We start from the raw sequence: 20,449 nt of genomic DNA on the forward strand, positions 1-20,449 counted from the left end.
GCTCAACTGTTAGTGGTATTATAACAAAGTGGAAGCAACTGGGAACAACAGCAACTCAGCCACCAAGTGGGAGGCCACGTCACATGACAGGGCGGGGTCAATGCATGTTGAAGCGCACAGTGCGCAGAAGTCACCAACTGTCTGCAGAGTCAATACCTAAAGACCTCCAAACTTGGTGTGGCCTTCAGAGAAGCCCAACAACACTGCGTAGAGAGCTTCATGGAATGGGTTTCCATGGCCGAGCAGCTGCATCCAAGTCTTACATCACCAAGTGCAATGCAAAGCGTCGGATGCTGTGGTGTAAAGCACGCCGCCACTGGACTCTAGAGCAGTGGAGACATGTTCTCTGGATTGAAAAATCACACTTCTCTGTCTGGCAATTCAATGGACGTGTCTGGGTTTGGCGGTTGCCAGGAGAATGGTACTTGCCTGACTGCATTGTGCCAAGTGTAAAGTTTGGTGGAGGGGGGATTATGGTGTGCGGTTGTTTTTCAGGGGTTGGGCTTGGCCCCCTAGTTCCATTGACATTTTGGACAATTTCATGCTCCCAACTTTGTGGGAAGAGTTTGGGGATGGCCCCTTCCTGTTCCAACATGACTGCACACCAGTGCACAAAGCAAGGTCCATAAAGACATGGAGGAGCCAGTTTGGGGTGGAGGAACTTGACTGGCCTGCACAGAGTCCTGACCTCAACCCCATAGAACACCTTTGGGATGAATTAGAGCGGAGACTGCGAGCCAGGCCTCCTCCCCTGACATCAGTGCCTGACCTGACAAATGTGCTTCTGGAAGAATGGTCCAACCTTCCCATAGACACCCTCCTAAACCTTGTGGACGGCCTTCCCAGAAGAGTTGAAGCTGTTATAGCTGCAAAGGGCGGGGCCAACCCAATATTGAACCCTACGGACTAAGACTGGGGGGCCATTAAAATTCATGTGCGTGGAAAGGAAGGCCGACCAATACTTTTGGCAATATAGTGTATATGAAACCAAGGACTGGCTCAGCCAACTAGGTTCCACCTATAATTAAAATACCATTTAAGGGTGGATGTCCCCTTTAAGAAATTTGCCATCTTTATTGGAAAGTAGTTAATAACATCAATGATTACGGGACGTTCATACTAACACACCTGATGAAGGGGTCCTGCAAAACTCCGAAACGTTGCCTTGCTGTAACTATGTGATCGTTCATTAAAATTTGTGGACTCATATTGGTGATCCTCGGTGTGCTGTTGACATTCTCCCTTGCTATTCCTGTTCTGGTGACAACCCAAAATTTGGGATTTTCTTTCACTCTTGGGGATACTGGTAATCAGGACAATAATGGAGGACGAATCTCCATAACAGGGACACAGACAGCAAAAAGAACCGCACAGGGGTTCTAAACTCTCTTCACTTTTTCTAAAAATAAAAAAATAAAAAAAAAGTTAAAACTATTTTTGTTTTTATTTTGGATAGAGTAAGGGAGGGTTATAACGCCTGTAATTTGTTTTTAAACTGTGTCCTTTTGGGGAGATTTCTCTTCACTTCCTGTCCATTAGCCAAAAAAGAAGTGAGAGGAAATCTCTCCAAGATGAGGGAATCCCTGGTTGTCACCAGAATTAGTGTCTCCATGGGGACAAGGTGAGAAGAATCCCTGTTTGTCACCAGAACTAGTCTCTAATTTCCCCATTATTCCTGTTCTGGCGACAACACAAAATTTGAGATTTACTTTCATTCTCAGTGAAGCAAGACAAATATGGAGGGTGAATCTCCTTAATGGGGAAACAGACAGTATTAACCCCTTCATGCCAGCCGCATGCAAATGTGCGGCCTCCCGGCATCTGGGCCTAGACACCGAGCGGCCGCACATTTGCGTTCATGTAACAAAAAACATATGTGCTGAGAGCGCGCGCCCTGCGTGCTCCCAGCACACGTGATGTACTCACGGAAAGGTCCCGCTCCGCTCTTTCGATCGGGACCTTTCCCGATCATGTGACTGGCTGTGACGTCACGGCGGCCACATGACACTAAGCCCCGCCCACCTCCCGGCGCATAAACTCCTCTTCACGCCGGGACGATCTCTCTGTATCTAAACTGAAAAAAATATACCGCCTTTCAGAGGCGTCCCTAGGGTTGGTGTCACCCGGTGCGCTAACACTTGGTGACACCCCCTCCGACGATCCCCACAAGATGGATCGGATCAGCGGATTGAGCAAAATGGAACGGGGTCCGATCCATTATCCTCTCCAATCCGCAGATCCGATCCATCCTGCGGGGATCTTCGGATTGCAACCTATACCGGATTAACTGATCTCTCCGTGAGCTCCACGAAAAGCTAAGTTTTAAAGCAAGCCGACGATTTGCGCAAGATGAATCAGATCTGTGGATTGGGGAGCATAATGGATCGGACTCCGTTCCATTATGCTCAATCCGCAGATCCGATCCATCTTGTGGGGATCGTCGGAGGGGGTGTCACCAAGTGTTAGCGCACCGGGTGACACCAACTCTATGGACGCCCCTGAAAGGCAGAACATTTTTTTTAGTTTAGATACAGAGACAGAACCCCTGTCCGGGTTGTCTATAACATATTAAAGTAGAATTATAGGCAAAACCTTTTTTTTTTAAATTTTGGATAGAGTAAAGGGTTCAGTTTTGAGGTGTTTTGCCATCTGTGTCCCATTGGGGAGATTTATCCAAGTAAGTTTAATGACCACCTTCATCAGCCACAGAACCTTTGGCAACCGTAGTCCCATTGGGGGGATTTCCCTTCACTTCCTGTCCCATAGTCAAAACAGGAAGTGAGAGGAAATCCTTCCAAAGTGAGGGAATCCCTGGTTGTCACCAGAATTAGTGTCCCCATTGGAAGATTTCCTCTCTAATCCTGATCTAGCAACAATCCAAAAATTGTTTTTTATTTTACTTTCCCTTACAGCGATAATGCTAAACAGGACAAAAAGAGACGATGGGGGCGGCACAGATGGAAATAAAAACCTGACAAGGGTTCATTTTCCCCTACACTCCACCCAAAACTAAAAAAATAACTTTTGACTTTAGTTATACTTTAATTTTTCATGGTCCATATTATAAGGGCATGTTAGGGGCATGTCCTTTACCTATTTTTTGTTACATAGTGTCCCTTTTTCCCATGTAAAAAAAAGTAGGAGGTATAATGTGGATTCTGGAGGTGAAGACACCCAGAAACTTGTGACAGATCTGAGAAGTATATCTCTATTGCCCTATTTTTATGGTCATAGAAACTTATGGAAGCCATAGTGTCTTGCTTGCTATGACAGTTGGATGTCTTTCTGGCTGTGGAGGTGGATAAGACCTAACCAGAGATATCTTTAGGTGTTCTTAGAAAGTTTTTATGACTGGGCTGGAATGGCTGATGGGATCCTTGCAGAGACATTGTTTTCGTTGAGCAGTGGAAAGACCCTGTCTGATACAACAAGAAAGGGGGATCAGGGTTTCTAGGTAAACAGTAAGCTGTGAAATCACTCTCCTTCCGAGAACATCTGATAAGATCTGAGGAGAATCAGGGAGCAGATGGTGAACAAGCCATGAGATTTAACAGAGAGGGGAGTGATGTCATATGCACCAAATGTCCAGGCAACCTGTTGTTGTCCAGCCAACCAAACAAAAAGAAGATTGCATTATGTTGACTGCATATTGGGCCAAGCCTCCAACACGTCACTTCACAAAGTGGAAAACACTCTGCTTTGTGATTTGTTCTCTATTTTACTTGCCATGATCACCAGCTGGGATATCACACCTTCCAACATGAGTCCTCCATAAGGTGGAGAACATCCTGCTCCTGAACTTCTCTCTACCTTTTCAGAAAGCTCATTACCAGCACATCACAACCTCTGATGTGAAATCCCCATAGGGTAGAGAGCACTCCTAACCATCCTATCTCACCTTAACTCTCTTCACACTCAACATTGGGATTTTACACCCTCCAATGTGAGTCTATTATATAGGTGGAGACTCTGTTCCTGACCTTCTCTAGTCCCACTCAACACCAGGATTTACCTCCTCCATTGTGAGCCAGCCGAAAGGAAGAGAACATTATTTTTCTGGCTTTCTCTCTTCACAGTGAACTTTAAGATGTTACCTCCTGCAATGTAAGGCTCACCATAAGGAAACATTGTACTTCTGACCTTCTCTTTTCATGCTCAGCACCAGGATTTTCCTTCTGCCATTGTGAGCCAACCAAGAGGAAGAGAGCATTCTGTTCCCAACCTTCCCTCTTCAAACTCAACTCCAGGATGTTACCTCCTCCAACATAAAGCCCTACCATAAAGAAGAGAGCACTCTGCCCCTGACCTTCTCTTTACACTCAACTCCAGGATGTTCAACGTAAGGCCCACCATAAATAGCAGAATACTAAGCTCGTAATCTCTTTACATGCTCAACAACAGGATCTTACATCTTCCAACGTGAGACAACAATAAGGAAAAGTTTGCTTTGCTCCTGACAATCTCTCTTCATTTCTCATCACATTTACCATTGGGATATCACATCCTCCAACATGAACCCTCTATAAGGTATGAAATATTTTTGCTCCTGACCATCTTCTCACATGCTCCAAAATGAGACTTGAAACTGGAAATTTGCTCCCAAACTATTGTATTGATTTATAAGATATCTCATCCTCCAACCTGTATATTACAGGGAACGCTCCTCTCCTTCTTCTTTCTACCTTTCTTACTATGCTCTAACACGAGCCTTTGCACAAAGTAGAGAATACCGGGCTTCTGACCTTCTTTCTTTCTGATTGACCTGCAGGTTATCTTAACCCCCAACATGAGCCCTTCCCCGTAAGGTAGAAATCACCATGATCCTGACCTCCTCTCTACCTTTCTCACAGTACCTACCACCCAGATATTATAATCCCAACATAAGGCACCGATAAGGTAGAAAACATTCTGATCCAGACCTTCTCTCTACCTTTGTCACTGTACCCACCACCCAGACATTATAGTCCCAACATAAATCCCCAAATTAGGTGAAAACCACTCAGCTCCTGACCTTCCCTCTACCTTTATCACTGTACTCACCACCCCCAGATATCATTGTCCGAACATGACCTCTACCCCCCAAATTATGTGAAGAACACTCTGCTCCTGACCTTCCCTCTACCTTTATCACTGTACCCACCACCCCCAGATATTATTGTCCCAATATGACCTCTACCCCCAAATTAGGTGAAGAACACTCAGCTCCTGACCTTCCCTCTACCTTTATCACTGAACTCACCACCCCCAAATATCATTGTCCCAACATGACCTCTACCCCCCAAATTAGGTGAAGAACACTCAGCTCCTGACCTTCCCTCTACCTTTATCGCTGTACTCACCACCCCCAGATATCATTGTCCCAACATGACCTCTACCCCCCAAATTAGGTGAAGAACGCTCTGCTCCTGACCTTCTCTCTACCTTTCTTAATATGTTTACCTCCAATATATCACCCTCTTCAACATCAGCCTTCCATAAGGCAGAGATAGCAATCAATTGGCTCCTTAAAGTCTTTACACGTCTTTATTCATGAACAAAGTATCTCAATATTCCACCCTGCCCAACTAATGCCGTTTTGATAAAAAATGAACGTAATTGAGTCTAAATTGATGGGAAGGGAAGTTTTGGCTATTTGATTGTTTGCAGATTCAACCTTTTTTATCGATTCGGAAGAAAAAATTAAGCTTATATGGCCACCATTAGAAAGATTCATTGTCTTGATTTGTCTTGGTGAACATTGTTACTGAGCCTGAAAGTGAGGGAAACACCAAAATTACGGGGTGCCACCAGAACAAGAATAGAGGGGGAAACTTCCAATGGGGACACTTGTTTTGGTGGACCCTTTCTGATGGGCACTGACACCCGTAGCCCACGAGTGCCTTGTTTACGCGTTTCTAGGCTCCAGGTGCTGCATGCAGGCAGCCCATTTATATCTATTGGGATGTGGTGGATGTACAGACAGGTGTAGCTGCTGCATCCCCATAGACATACTGTAAATGGGCTTCCTGCACTTGGAGCCTAGAGACGCCTAAACATCTCTCATTCATAGGCTATGGGTGTCAGCGCCTGTCTGAATGAGGCCTAAAGTTCACACCTCAGCCTGTTGCGATTGATGCAGTTTTCAGTGCATTTTGCAGTTCTGAACATGCATTTTTGATGAGTTTTGCTTTTTGTTTGCCAATAGGAAAGTATTGAGTATGACTTTGATGCGACTTTTCGCTCTCTGGCACTCAAAGTCACATAAAAGTAGTGCACGAACCTTTTAAGATTGCTTTTTGATGCAATAGACTTCAATGGAACTGCACCAAAAATGCAAGTGTTGAGTTTTTTATCTGTTTTTTTTTTTCTTTGACCAAAAGTATTGAATGCGACTTTACGCTCTCTGGCACTCAAAGTCACATCACAGTAGTGCAGGAAGTTGCTGCGACTTTGAGCGTCAGAGAGCATAAAGTCACATCAAAGTCGCATTCAATACATTTCTATTGACGTAAAAAAACTCAGTAAAACACAACAAAAACGGATTAAAAAAAGCAACACTTGCATTTTTGGTACAGTTCCATTGAAGTCTATTGCACCAAAAATGCATTCTACTGCAGTAAAAAAAGTCCCTGACCGTTTCCACAAACACTGCAGCTGAAAACGCAGAGATGGGAATGTGTCCCATAGGAAACCATGCTAAATGGACTGTAGTGTGTTTTTGCAAAATGCATAAAAAAAAAAAAATATATAGGCCTAAGAGGGGATTTCAATCCTTTTGGAAAATTCTTTTCTCACTTCCTGTTGAATTTATGGAACAGGAAGTAAAGCAAAATCTCCTCAATGGAGTAGAGATTTAAAAAACACCCTGATCAAGTTTTTTTTTTTTATTTACCACTACCCACTCCATCCAAAATGAAAAGAAACGTATGGGCAGTAGTTATACTTTTCTAGCTTTTGGCGCTCATACAAAATGGCGGCTGTTTTAATGTTTGTTTTCCATGCCTTAAACCACTGTGATGAGAGAACAAGACTCAGTCATGGTGCCACGTACAACATGCTTATCAATGTTTCACTGGTTATCAGCAGTTTCTGTCAGGAGTTCCTGTCATGGGCCTGTCCTGCTATCTCTGACAGGAAATAAACATGGCGTCTGTCTAGCGTCTTCCCTCCTCTGTGAAGGGAGAGGGATTCACCTCAGACAGAAGGCCGCTGAGGCAGACTCTTATTACACTTCCTCTCTTCACAGGCTCTAAGTGGGGCTACAAAGGTCATCCCAGGCCCGCTGCTTCCCTTTGTTGTGTTATTAAACATAGTGCATCTGGAAATGGGAGTGAACGGGAAAATGGGGGGCCATATGTCCCACTTCCTGGACGCATGGAGAGTCGGCTCTGTGTTTTCAAGGGAGACTGGCGTGGGCCTTTTCTCAAAAAACAGAGAAAATTGTGCAGCTTCAGGCAGCCATTTTGTCCAGTATTTTGTATTTGGGTGCGTTCACACCCGCGGGTGCTTGTTATGGTACATATAACATCAGCGCACCTGTGTGTATTGTGTAGTGGCGGAGGGAAGCGTTCTCACAATGTTTACTTTTCTAACTTTATTGAAATATTGCAAAATGACACTTTATTTAACTCCATGTTGTGGTGCGTTGTAGCGCATTGTGTAAAAAGGTGGACACGCTTACACAACACGCCCATAGGCTGTGAGCAGGGAACAATGCGTTGCACTGTTTACTTTTATGTCGTTTGTAACTTTATTGAGATGTCACAAAATGACACTTTATTTAACTCCATGTGTGACAAGGCGTTTTGGTGCATTGTGTAAAAAGGCAGACGTGCTTACACAACACGCCCGTAGGCTGTGAGCAGGGCACATTGCGTCGCACTGTTTACTTTTATGCAGTTTGTAACTTTATTGAGATGTCGCAAAATGACACTTCATTCAACTCTATGCACAACAGCAAGCTATGATGCGCTGCAGTGCGATGGAAGCCGGCGATGGAAACTGAGGAGGGGGGGCAGTTGCTGTATCTCCTAACCTCCGTGGAAAACTGCAGGTTTATCCTTAGTTCACGCCATTTCAGTGTTGAAATTGCGCAACTTCAATGCGGACTATTCAGTGTGACTTCATGGCGGCTTGCTGGCACTCTGTGCGACTTCAGTTAACAGATGTCAATGCAAGTTGGAATGAAGTCACACAAAAATAGTACAGGAACCTTTTTTTCACTGCGACTTGAGTCACACCGATTTGAAGACTTGAGCGGTTCCTAATGGCGGTGAGACTTGTCATGCGACTTTGAACTCTCAAGTCGCATGAAAGGTCCAGGCTTGAACCAGGGCTTAAGGCTTTATGCAATAGGCTGTACAGGGGCTAGAAGCATTTCCTCAGGCCTCAGGGCCTATTGACATGTGCAGCGGGGGGGGGGTAAAAGCAGGTGGCTGAGATGTGATCTAGATCCATAAACGCACAGATGTGATCTAGATCCATAGGAAACTATGTTAAATAGACTATAGTGGGTTTCTGCAAAAACACACTAAAAGACTCAGTGGCGTGAACCAAGGGTAAGATATGGCGATAGTCCAAATCCATGAGAAGGGTTAAGTCTTTAGCGGCGACATATTGCAGCTTGGCGTCCCCTCCATGGACATATTGCAGCTTGGCATCCCCTCCATGGACATATTGCAGCTTGGCGTCCCCTCCATGGACATATTGCAGCTCGGCGTCCCCTTCATGGACATATTGCAGCTCGGCGTCCCCTTCATGGACATATTGCAGCTCGGCGTCCCCTCCATGGACATATTGCAGCTCGACGTCCCCTCCATGGACATATTGCAGCTCGGCGTCCCCTTCATGGACATATTGCAGCTCGGCGTCCCCTCCATGGACATACTGCAGCTCGGCGTCCCCTCCATAGTAGTTAGAGGCATGGCCGCCATATGTTGGGTAGTTGCCCCAGGGGAAGGACGTTAGTGGGCACAATCATTTTAATGATGAAGTTCCTTTCATGTCCGGGAATGGGAGGGTCTCGGAGTTTGTTTTCCTTGCAGTTATCTGTGCAGCAATCTGATGTTCTGCTAATCAGTCCTGTGGTTTACTCTAAAGCTTTTGTGTTGTTTAGATAAGCGCTTTGCTTTTAAGTTTTGGGCTTTATAAGAGATTTTTGCTAAGCTTGATTTACTCCGTGCTGCATATGTACTGATAATCCAATTTGTGGGAAAAACACTTAAATCTGGAGTTTAATCTACTTATATTTTTGCCTTTCCTTGTTCCTCTCTCTCCCCGTCATCGACATGCTAATAACATTTTTGACCACTTGCCTACCGGGCACTTCTACTCCCTTCCTGCCTACAGGACACTTATACCCCTTTCCTGCCCAGGCCAATTTTCAGCTTTCAGCGCTGTCGCACTTTGAATGACAATTGCGCTGTCATGCAACACTGTACCCATATGACATTTTTATAATTTTTTTCACACACATAGAGAATTTTGTTTTGGTGGTATTTAATCGCCTCTGGGTGTTTTTATTTTTTGCAGTATAAACAAAAAAAAGAGCAAAAAATTGGAAAAAAAAAAGTTTTTCTTTGTTTCTATTATAAAATTTTGCAAACAGGTAATTTTTTCTCCTTCACTGATGTGCGTTGATGAGGCTGCACTGATAGGCAGCACTGATAGGCAGCACAGATGGGCACTGATGAGGTGGCACGGATAGGCAGCACTGATGAGGTGGCACTGATAGGCAGCACTGATGGGCACTGATAGGCAGCCCTGATGGGCACTGATGAGGTGGCACGGATAGGCAGCACTGATGGGCACTGAAAGGCTGCACTGATGAGGTGGCACTGAAGAGGCGGCACTGGTGGGCATTGATGAGGAGATGCTGATGATGCTGCACTGATAGGGAGCAATGATGATCACTGATAGGCAGAACAGATGGGCGGCGCTGACTGACAGCCCTTACTGATGGCACTGACTGGCGACACTACTGGATGGAACTCATGGACACTGATGAGGTGGCACGGATAGGCTGCACTGATGAGGTGGCACCGGTGGGTACTGATGAGGAGGCACTAATATGGAGCGGCGCTGACTGACGGCACTGACTGATGGCACTGACTGGCGGCACTACTAGGAGACACTGATGGGCACTGGGCACAACTGCTGGGCAGCACTTCAGTTTGGGAGGTATGGTTGGGTTGGGCTCCATGCACACGGGGCGTTTTGATAACGCTGGTAACGTTAGCTGTGTAAAGTCATGTTAAAAACCGGAGTTTTTCAGCTTGTTGTAGCATTAGCTTTTAGTGGGGTTTTTCCGAATTTGTGGTTTTTAGCATTTTTTTTATCACCAATTTTTTTTTTTTTGTCCAAAACCATCGGTTTGTGGCATTTTACCGTGTTTTTCAGCGTTAGAGCTTTTTTACAGCTAAAAAAACTCCTCTAGAAACACTCTAGTCCTGGGTTTTTTCCCAGCCAAAAAAACATTGATTCCAGTCTATGTGTGTATGGACACCTAGGATAACATGCTGGGGGTTTACTGGCTGTAGAAAAAACGTCAAATGCTGAAAACAAACGTCCAGTGTGCATGAGGACTTATAGTGAAGTAAAGCTACTTGCTGAAATTTCCGAGTGGACATATTGAATCCACGGAGTCCAAGTTGTCAGGAATCCCTCATGGGTGTCTGAGAGTGTGCTAGCCAGTTTTTCATTTATTAAAAAGAAGTCAAGGCGGCCATGAACTTCAATGAAGGATACGAATTGCTGTTTCCAGGCTTTTGCAATGGTTTCTTTAGCCGCCAATAGTACGTGGGTGCCTAGTGTAACTTTGTGTTTAGACAGACCCGGAGGTTTGAAGTGTAGGATCGTGCACCATGGGTCTCTCGGGAAGGGGTGAGTGAGTAATGATTGAAGTCATTTGAGGAGTTTTGACCAAAATTGTGAAATCATAGGGCATGTCCACCATATGTGTAAGACATTGCCCTGTGAGTTACAGCTGATGAGTGGAGAAAAGCTAGGTGGGATGGGACAAGATACTATCTTGTCACTGTTTTGAAGGCCGATTCCATAGTGAGGACATTGATGGAGCATGAGGTCAGGGTTGACCATATCTGTGACCAACATGCACGATCTTTATTGCCTTTGAGGTCCCTTTCCTATCTGGAACCCTAACCTTTCTATTTATATTACATACATATTAGATATTTTAGAGCCAGTGATGCCATCACCAGCACTCTGTGCTTTTCTATGCAGTGCATGCAGATCATGGCTGGTGGGCGGGGCTAGCAGGGTGCTGTAATAGATTCCTGAAAACATCACAGTACTGCCAAGGAACTGCTGGTGGCACTGTGGTTCTCGGATCTGAAGGTTATAGTACCAGCGTCCACCAGCGGGTGATCCATTTCCTGACAAGCACCCGGTCTCCTTACTTCTCTCTGATGACAACAGTGGGAGGAGTTATGAAAATATCAGCACGCCTTGATGTTGGGGTGTCAGTCTGGAAAAGTGGGGATTCCTAGGCAGGAATAGTTGCATAACCGACTAGATAACACCCAGATATGATTGAGACTGAAACTTGAACTGAATTAAAGGGGCGAACCAGGAACAGTCAGGATGGGGAGGAAAGAGCTAGATGATATCGGATCACCTCCAACTAGGAAATGAGGTGGGCTCTATCTGACTTGCTGCAGCTTTTAATTCACATTGTGAAGAGCTCACAGTGTGCTGTGAAATCAGAGAGCCCCTGGGAAATGCCATGCAGCCATCACTGGTGTGCATGTAGAGATGGAGTGGCTGCAAAGAGGCTGATGAAGATCAGCAGCGTGGAGAGGTAACAAAGGTTGAAAAAAAAAAAGGTGAAGACAGAATGTTATAGGGGAGAAAATACTGTAATTGTTTATAATAGGGTGACAACGCTCTGTCCCTGCCTCCCAAATGTGCTCTTTTGTTGTCTTCCTGTGACACTGGCTTCTATTGGAGACTACAAATGGCACTTTCAGCACACATTAGGCAGGCATGCAGCACTGTATTTGCCATCGGGAAGCATGTCCTAACAATGCCATGTAGCCATCACTGGAGTGCATGTAGGCAAGAAGTGTCTGCAAAGAGGACGCAGGAGGTCAGCAGCACTGACCTGCAACAAATTATGTAAAAAAGGCAAAAACAAGTATTGTACTGGAAAAAAAGACACACAGTGCCTCAGCCAACCAAATGTCATTTAGTTAGCATTTAGTATACCTAAAACCAGAACTCCAGCTGAAAAAAAAAAAGTTAAACATGAATATCTCATTAAAAGATGCTGCAAGATTCCAGACATTTCCCCCTGCAGTACTCTTTTCCTGCCACTAGATGTTGTCAGTCTGCTGGCCAGGTGATCCTGGACAAGCCTCCAACCTGTGACTGGACAGTGAAAGGAGAAGCAGCACATTGATGAGCTCATCTTTCTGTCACTCTGCTCTCTTCTCCTATCAGCATGTTCCATGTCTGATTGGCTCCTTGTGCTGCTTCTTCCTCTCACACTTCTGCTCAGCTATACAGGGACTGCAGAAGGCTGATACCAGGTCACGTTCAGGTACTTACACCGCATTTAAGAGAATATGTTCCCACACGTATACTGTCAATTATAAAGACGTCAGATCAGTGACACGATGCGCAGCCCATTGATTTAGCTTGACCCTCATGTACATACATAACCATGGAGTAGAGCTCTGGCTGTCCCCTGTAATGTCGGCAGACGTGCCTGGCTCACATGTTTGCACATGACCCCTTCCTTCGGTGTAGTCAGGCCTGCGGGTAGGAGAGAATTTAGTACAGTACATGTCAGCTGTATGTCAAATGGAGTTTTTCTTTTTTTTTTCCTACACAAGACCTGACCTCTGAAAAGGCTGCACAGGGTCCATATTCTCTACTTCCTAATCTGAGTTACCGGCTCAGAGATGACACAATGATGTAAATCCCAATGCCTGTGGAGTTCTTGGCTGTGTTCACAAATGTCTTACACAAATCAGCCCCTGCTGCAGTCTCTTGCTGCAAAGATACAATGTACAGTCTGGTCACTGGGGCAGAGGAGACTGAGGACATGCTTCCTCCTGTCTGCAGCAATCAGAAGGTGTCATCTCAGCCTAGGCAAAGTCACTAGACTGGAGTTCAAGGATGGATTTTCATGATTCAGGGTACAGATAGTGTGATGTTAGTGGCTACATTTGTTCTGATAGGAAGTCATTTTGAACGTTTCCTTTAGTGGTTAATTTACATGTCTTTAATTGGTCGGTGAAGACTGGTGAGCTCATCTATCTATACCTCTGCTCAGAGGCATCCCTAGGTGGGTGCGGGGGGTGCACTCCGCATCGGGTGACTCCTATCACATGGGGTGACACCAAAAAGTTTTACAGCAAGCCAACGATCCCTGCAAGATGGATCAGAACTGCGGTAACACGTGGTGTCACCCCTCCAGAGGTGGGCGGTCCCTGTCGTGCACACACAGCCTGGCTCTTCCCCTCCCTGTGAACGTATAGGTTGCAAGCGAGCGATCCCCGCAAAATGTGTCGGATCTGCGGATTGGGGAGCACAATGGATCGGAGTCCACCTCTGGAGGGGTGACACCATGTGTTACCGCACCGGGTGACCCTAGGGATGCCCCTGCCTCTGCTCTCTCCTCCTGTCAGTATGTTCCTTGTTAGCACATGCTCACTTCAGCACAATTGACTGGCTCATTGTGTTTATCGCTTCTCGGCCTTTTAGCTAAGATCAAGTGTAGTATCTGTTCTTATCAGTGTCCAGTGGGGGCGCTCCTGACCATTCTAGCTTTGCGGGGATGGTTGTTGTATAGTACCCTCACTGGTATGATGGGGGTCCGGAAGGCTGGACCGGAGGGACAGAAACCAGGGAGCGCCACGATTCGCTCTGGGGCCTTGGGAGTAATTCCTCTGGGAAAGCTGGAAAGACCCAGTACCTCCTGATTCGGACGGATCTACCTTGGTCTGGCCAGGGGCTGGGGACGCAAAAAGTCCGCAAACTCAGTGCCCCCTGGGGAAGACGCTCTCAGGGGTGTCACTAGTAACACTTGGGTGTGGGACCCCACGGTGTGAAGATGACACTTGGCCACTGTTTTTCACCTCTTTTTGCACAGCGCCCTAAGGACCAGGCCTTTTGGCTAGGACCAGGGCAATTTTTGCTACGGGCCTCAGGGCCTGGTCTGTGCACAATTCGGCATGGTACCACTTTTTTATTTTTTCTTTACTTTATCTTATATTATTTATTATGCACTCCCACGTTTGTCACTTTTTGCTTTTGCTTATGTGTGTGTTTTTCACGGATGGAGGGTGTGGGTCCTCGGGCCTAACCTGAAGTCTAGGGGGAGGATGTGTGGCCTTTTGGTTCCTTCCTCCCCTGATCCCTAGGGGGTTTTCTCTTCGGGAGAACCCCCTTGCCTAGTACTGGATGTGTGGCTTCGGCTGGACATAAGGAACGGTGGTCCACCAGGCCTTTTGGCCAGGAGGACCAAATGGGAACCTTGTCCCTGTCAGGAGCTTCGTGCCCCGGGGGATCAGGTGAACGGTCCAACCCTTCCGGGGGTAGGACAAACACACCCCTAAGTGCACTTTTTCGTGTGGTGTTCGCACTTGCACATTTTTTGTGACCACTTACGGGTTTTTCGTTGTAGTTTGCACGTTTGTTTTTTGTGCTTATCCCTGCCCCAGTCTGAGCTCTGCTGTACAGGGGACTGAAGACCGGTGATATTAGGTCAAATTCAGGTACTTACGTTCATTGTATGTAAAAAAAGATACAATTACCCTTTTTCTGCCACCTTACATTACTATGTGCAGCAATAGCGGGGGAGGGGGGTTTACACACAGTCCCAGTGGCTGCAGCCAAGGGTAGACGGTAGCGTATGTAAATCTGAAAAGCTGACTGTCGGCTGTGACATGGAGGCTATCTGGCAGCCGTCAGATTGCTTCTACATACCACATATGGGTTGCCACAACCCCTGCTTCCCCTGCGTGTGCCCCTGCCATGTTTCCCAGGCTCCGTGCACTCATTACCATTTGGTGGATAGGGAGATCAGCAAACGTCTATTCACTGATCTCCCTTCCTGCTAAACATCACTTCCAGGTCACTGTAACCAGGCAGCATGGCCAGGGAAGAACCTGGCTATCCACATTCAGCTTTGTTAGCTTTTTATTGTAGGACAGGGGAGACATCAGGGGTCTTTTAGACCCCTGATGTCTCATTAAAGAGTCAGCAAAAATGCATCACATAGGGGAATTCATGATGAAAAAAAAAATTTTAGTAAAAAAAATGTAAAACAAAAGTGTAAAAAATTAAACTTACACCCAAACACTTAAAATCCCCTCCAAAAAAAATTTGAGCCCTCCCACCCCCATATACGCCACGTACGAATGTAAAGACCCGCATCAAGGTGCCTAGGCATGAAAATGTTGATTACACTACACATGTTGCATATTGCCGTACATGTGAGAGTGAGGGCAATAATTCCAGGCCTGGTATTCATTGTTTACTCCAAACTGATGACCTGTAGGGGCTTTGAAAGCTTCACCTATGGAAAATAGAGCGTACTGCAATTTTAAGGTTTGACATCTTTTCTATTTTAACAAAAAAACTGGGTAATATACTGTGTTTATGTGCCCCAAAATTAAAATAACTGTATTTTTTAGTGAAATTTTGCAATTCATAGTGTAACATAAAAAATTGGAACTACCACTATTTTATTCTCTAGGGCAGTGGTCTCCAAACTGCGACTCGGGGGCCAGATGTGACCCTTTGCTTGCCTTTATGCTCTTGGAGCTCTTCCTCCCACTGATCCCAACATTGGGGCATAATTCCTGTCGCTGAGATCAACAGTTGGGCACTATTCCTACCACTGACCCCATCAATGAGGCACTATACTTGCCACTGACACCAATGACTGGGCATTTTCCTACCATTGACACCAATGATTGGGCACGATTTGTCACACGGATACCAATGATGGGGCGCTATTCCTCCCACTGATACCAATGATGGGGCACTATTCCTTCCACTGACACCAATGATGGGACACTATTCCTCCCACTGATACCAATGATGGGGCACTATTCCTCCTACTGATACCAATGATGGGGCACTATTCCTCCCACTGATACCAATGATGGGGCGCTATTCCTCCCACTGACACCAATGATGGGACACTATTCCTCCCACTGACACCAATGATGGGACACTATTCCTCCCACTGATACCAATGATGGGACACTATTCCTCCCACTGATACCAATGATGGGGCACTATTCCTCCCACTGATACCAATGATGGGGCACTATTCCTCCCACTGATACCAATGATGGGGCACTATTCCTCCCACTGATACCAATGATGGGGCACTATTCCTCCCACTGATACCAATGATGGGACACTATTCCTCCCACTGATACCAATGATGGGGCACTATTATTATTATTATTATACAGTATTTATAAAGCGCCAATAGTTCGCTCAGCGCTGTACATTACAAAGGGGGACAGAACATGTGACAGAACAATACCAATACAATGTGATACACGAGGGGTTCGAGGGCCCTGCTCTTTCGAGCTTACAATCTAGGAGGGAGGGGGTGGTGGCACAGGAGGAGATAGCTGTGGGGGATGGGGTGGTAGGAAGAGTGGAGGAGGTCGGCAAGTTAGCAGGGGGTGGGGTAGGCTTCCCTGAAGAGATGGGTTTTCAGGGTGCGCCTAAAGGAGAGAAGAGTAGGTGATAATCTGATGGGTTGGGGCAGGGAGTTCCAGAGGATGGGTGACACCCTGGAGAAGTCCTGGAGGCGGGCATGGGAGGAGGAGACCAGGGAACTAGAGAGAAGGAGGTCTTGTGAGGAGCGGAGTGTGCGTGTTGGGTGGTACTTGGATATTAGGTCAGTGATGTAGTTCGGGGCAGTATGGTGGACAGCTTTGTACGTCAGTGTTAGGATTTTGAATTTGATCCGTTGTGCAATCGGAAGCCAGTGGAGGGATTGGCAGAGGGGGGTGGCGGAGATGGAGCGGTTAGAAAGGTGAATGAGTCTGGCAGCCGTATTCAGGATGGACTGAAGCGGGGATAGCCAGCGGCAAGGCAGGCCAGTGAGGAGGGAGTTGCAGTAGTCGAGTCGTGATATGATGAGGGAGTGGATGAGCTGTTTAGTGGTTTCTGGGGTTAGGAACGTGTGGATTTTGGTGATGTTGCGGAGGTGGAGTCTGCACGAGTTTGTTAAAGATTGGACTTGGGGCTGGAAGGATAGGTTGGAGTCCAGAATGACACCCAGTACTCTGGCCTGCAGGGCGGGTTTGATGGTAGCATTGTTGGATGTGACGGAGAAATCAATGGGGGGTGGTGTCCGGACTGGGGGGAAGACAAGAAACTCGGTTTTGGAGAGGTTCAGTTTAAGGAAGTGGAGCGACATCCAGTCTGATATGTCGCTCAGCAGGTGTGTGATTTGGGCTGAGACCAAGGGGGTGAGGTGGGGGGTTGAGAGATAGATTTGTGTGTCGTTGGCATAGAGGTGGTAGTTGAAGCCGTGAGAGTGTATGAGTTGGCCAAGGGAGGAGGTATAGATGGAGAAGAGAAGGGGCCCAAGGACAGAGCCTTGAGGGACCCCAACAGAGAGGGGGAGTGAGGGGGAGGTGGTAGCATTATAGGTAACGCTGAAGGAGCGTTGTGACAGGTAGGATGAGAGCCAGGAGAGAGCAGAGTCTCTGAGGCCGAGGGAGTGTAGTTTTTTGAGGAGGAGTATTCCTATTTGAGGAGGCACTATTCCTCCCACTGATACCAATGATGGGGCACTATTCCTCCCACTGATACCAATGATGGGGCGCTATTCCTCCCACTGATACCAATGATGGGGGCGCTATTCCTCCCACTGATACCAATGATGGGGCGCTATTCCTCCCACTGACACCAATGATGGGGCGCTATTCCTCCCACTGACACCAATGATGGGGCGCTATTCCTCCCACTGACACCAATAATGGGGCGCTATTCCTCCCACTGACACCAATGATGGGGCGCTATTCCTCCCACTGACACCAATGATGGGGCGCTATTCCTCCCACTGACACCAATGATGGGGCGCTATTCCTCCCACTGACACCAATGATGGGGCGCTATTCCTTCCACTGACACCAATGATGGGGCGCTATTCCTTCCACTGACACCAATGATGGGGCGCTATTCCTTCCACTGACACCAATGATGGGGCGCTATTCCTTCCACTGACACCAATGATGGGGCGCTATTCCTTCCACTGACACCAATGATGGGGCGCTATTCCTTCCACTGAAACCAATGATGGGGCGCTATTCCTCCCACTGACACCAATGATGGGGCGCTATTCCTTCCACTGACACCAATGATGGGGCGCTATTCCTTCCACTGACACCAATGATGGGGCGCTATTCCTTCCACTGACACCAATGATGGGGCGCTATTCCTTCCACTGACACCAATGATGGGGCGCTATTCCTTCCACTGACACCAATGATGGGGCGCTATTCCTCCCACTGACACCAATGATAGGACGCTATTCCTCCCACTGACACCAATGATGGGGCGCTATTCCTTCCACTGACACCAATGATGGGGCTTTGTTTGCTGCCATTGACGCCAGGGCATGTTCTACTCCCTCTGGCCACAATCCGGCCCCAACAAAGTCTGAAGGACAGTAAACTGGCCCTTTGTTTGGAAAGTTTGGAGATGCCTGCTCTACGGTGTTGGTTTTCAGAAAATATATGAAAATATATCATATTGGGGGGTTTTAACAAATCTTCAGGCCTAAAATTATTTTTTTAAATGTGCAAAAAAAGATACAAATACAGCTCAAGCAGCAAAAGGAAGCTTGGAGCTTACAATCTAAGAGGGAGGGGCTGGTGATACAAAATAATTGGTGTCCTTTATATCTGTGTGGAGTTCTGCTTTAATGTGTTGCTAGGTTTCTCTCTTGCATCCATGGCTGAACATTATAACTCTGCATCCATTCTAGGGATATGAAAAAAACTGCGATGATCAGTTTGAAGATTTTTTTTCTGGTTGCTGCTTCTATTTATGAAGAACGTACAACTTATTGAGAATCGTAGCGGGACTACTGACAGACAAATGTCTGCCACAGCTGTGCGCTTCTGCCCACATTCCTTGTACACAGACCCCCATTGTTCCTACCTTTAATGGAGAAAGGATATTGTGGCTTTCAAAGTTTCAATGTTATTATGTAAGGTTTCTGGCTCCTTCTTCGCCCCTTACAATAACACCTTATATGGACTGGCTGAGGACCTCTTGGAGATGGACGTGACGTTCTGAAATAGGGATTGCTGTTTTTATAATTAGTCGTATTGTTCTGAGTTCTCCCAGTTGAGCAAGAAACTTGGAATGCCGCTTTAGTTTCAAAGGCCGTTTGTTCTCTTTGAGCTTTAAGTGTAAAGTTACCCATACACTCATAGATTCTCCATCCATGCTAAAGATGGATGAATGGATGGTGGAATCTCCATTTCTGGCTATTGTATTCAAACAGCTGCAGAACCCATGGCTGTATGAATATCCAAACAGTAAATGATTGGATTATTATTATTATACAGGATTTATATAGCACCAACAGTTTGCTCAGCACTTTACAATATAACGGGAGACAATACAGCAACAATACAGTTCAATACAAGAGGGATAGAAGGGCCCTGCTCCTTGGAGCTTACAATCTAAGAGGGAGGGGCTAGTGGTACAAAAGGTAATAACTGTGGGGGATGGACTGGTAGAAGGAATAGAAGATTCCATTATTAGCTGAGGGCAGGATAGGCTTCCCTGAAGAGAGGTTTTCAGAGATCGCCTAAAAGTGAGTAGAGTAGACAATAGTCTGATAAATTGGAGTAGAGAGTTTCAGAGGATGGGGGAAGCTCTGGAGAAGTCCTGGAGATGAGCATGGGAAGAGGAGACAAGGGAGCTAGAGAGCAGGGGGTTGTGCGAGGAGCAGAGAGGATGGTTTGGCTGATATTTGGAGACAAGATTGGTGATGTAATTTGGGGCAGAGTTATAAATGGCTTTACTCTATATGTTATTGTTAATGTTTTGAATTTTATCCGTTGGGCAATGGGGAGCCAGTGGAGGGATTGGCAGAGAGGGATGGAGGACACTGAATGGAGGCCAGTGGAGGGATTGGCAGAGAGGGATGGAGGACACTGAATGGAGGCCAGTGGAGGGATTGGCAAAGAGGGGTGGAGGACACTGAGTGGAGGCCAGTGGAGGGATTGGCAGAGAGGGGTGGAGGACACTGAGTGGAGGCCAGTGGAGGGATTGGCAGAGAGGGGTGGAGGACACTGAGTGGAGGCCAGTGGAGGGAATGGCAGAGAGGGGTGGCAGATACAGAACGGTTAGTAAGGTGGATGAGTCTGGCAGCAGCATTCATGATAGACTGAAGAGGGGATAGCCTGCGATGAGGTCGGCCAATGAGGAGGGAGTTACAATAGTCAAGGCC

At 46.6% G+C, this 20,449-nt stretch overlaps 1 protein-coding gene and 1 pseudogene across 1 annotated transcript in view; both read left to right on the forward strand.

Annotated features, from left to right (window-relative positions):
- Window positions 1–20,449, forward strand: part of LOC149441306 (uncharacterized) — a 219,832-nt gene that overhangs the window by 74,282 nt on the left and 125,101 nt on the right. The window lies entirely within an intron of this gene.
- LOC149441307 (U2 spliceosomal RNA) lies at window positions 13,688–13,803 on the forward strand (annotated as a pseudogene).

Source organism: Staurois parvus, unplaced genomic scaffold (genome assembly GCF_062004578.1).
Source record: "Staurois parvus isolate SC_StPar_1 unplaced genomic scaffold, SC_StPar_1.0 ptg001005l, whole genome shotgun sequence".
NCBI lineage: Eukaryota > Metazoa > Chordata > Amphibia > Anura > Ranidae > Staurois > Staurois parvus.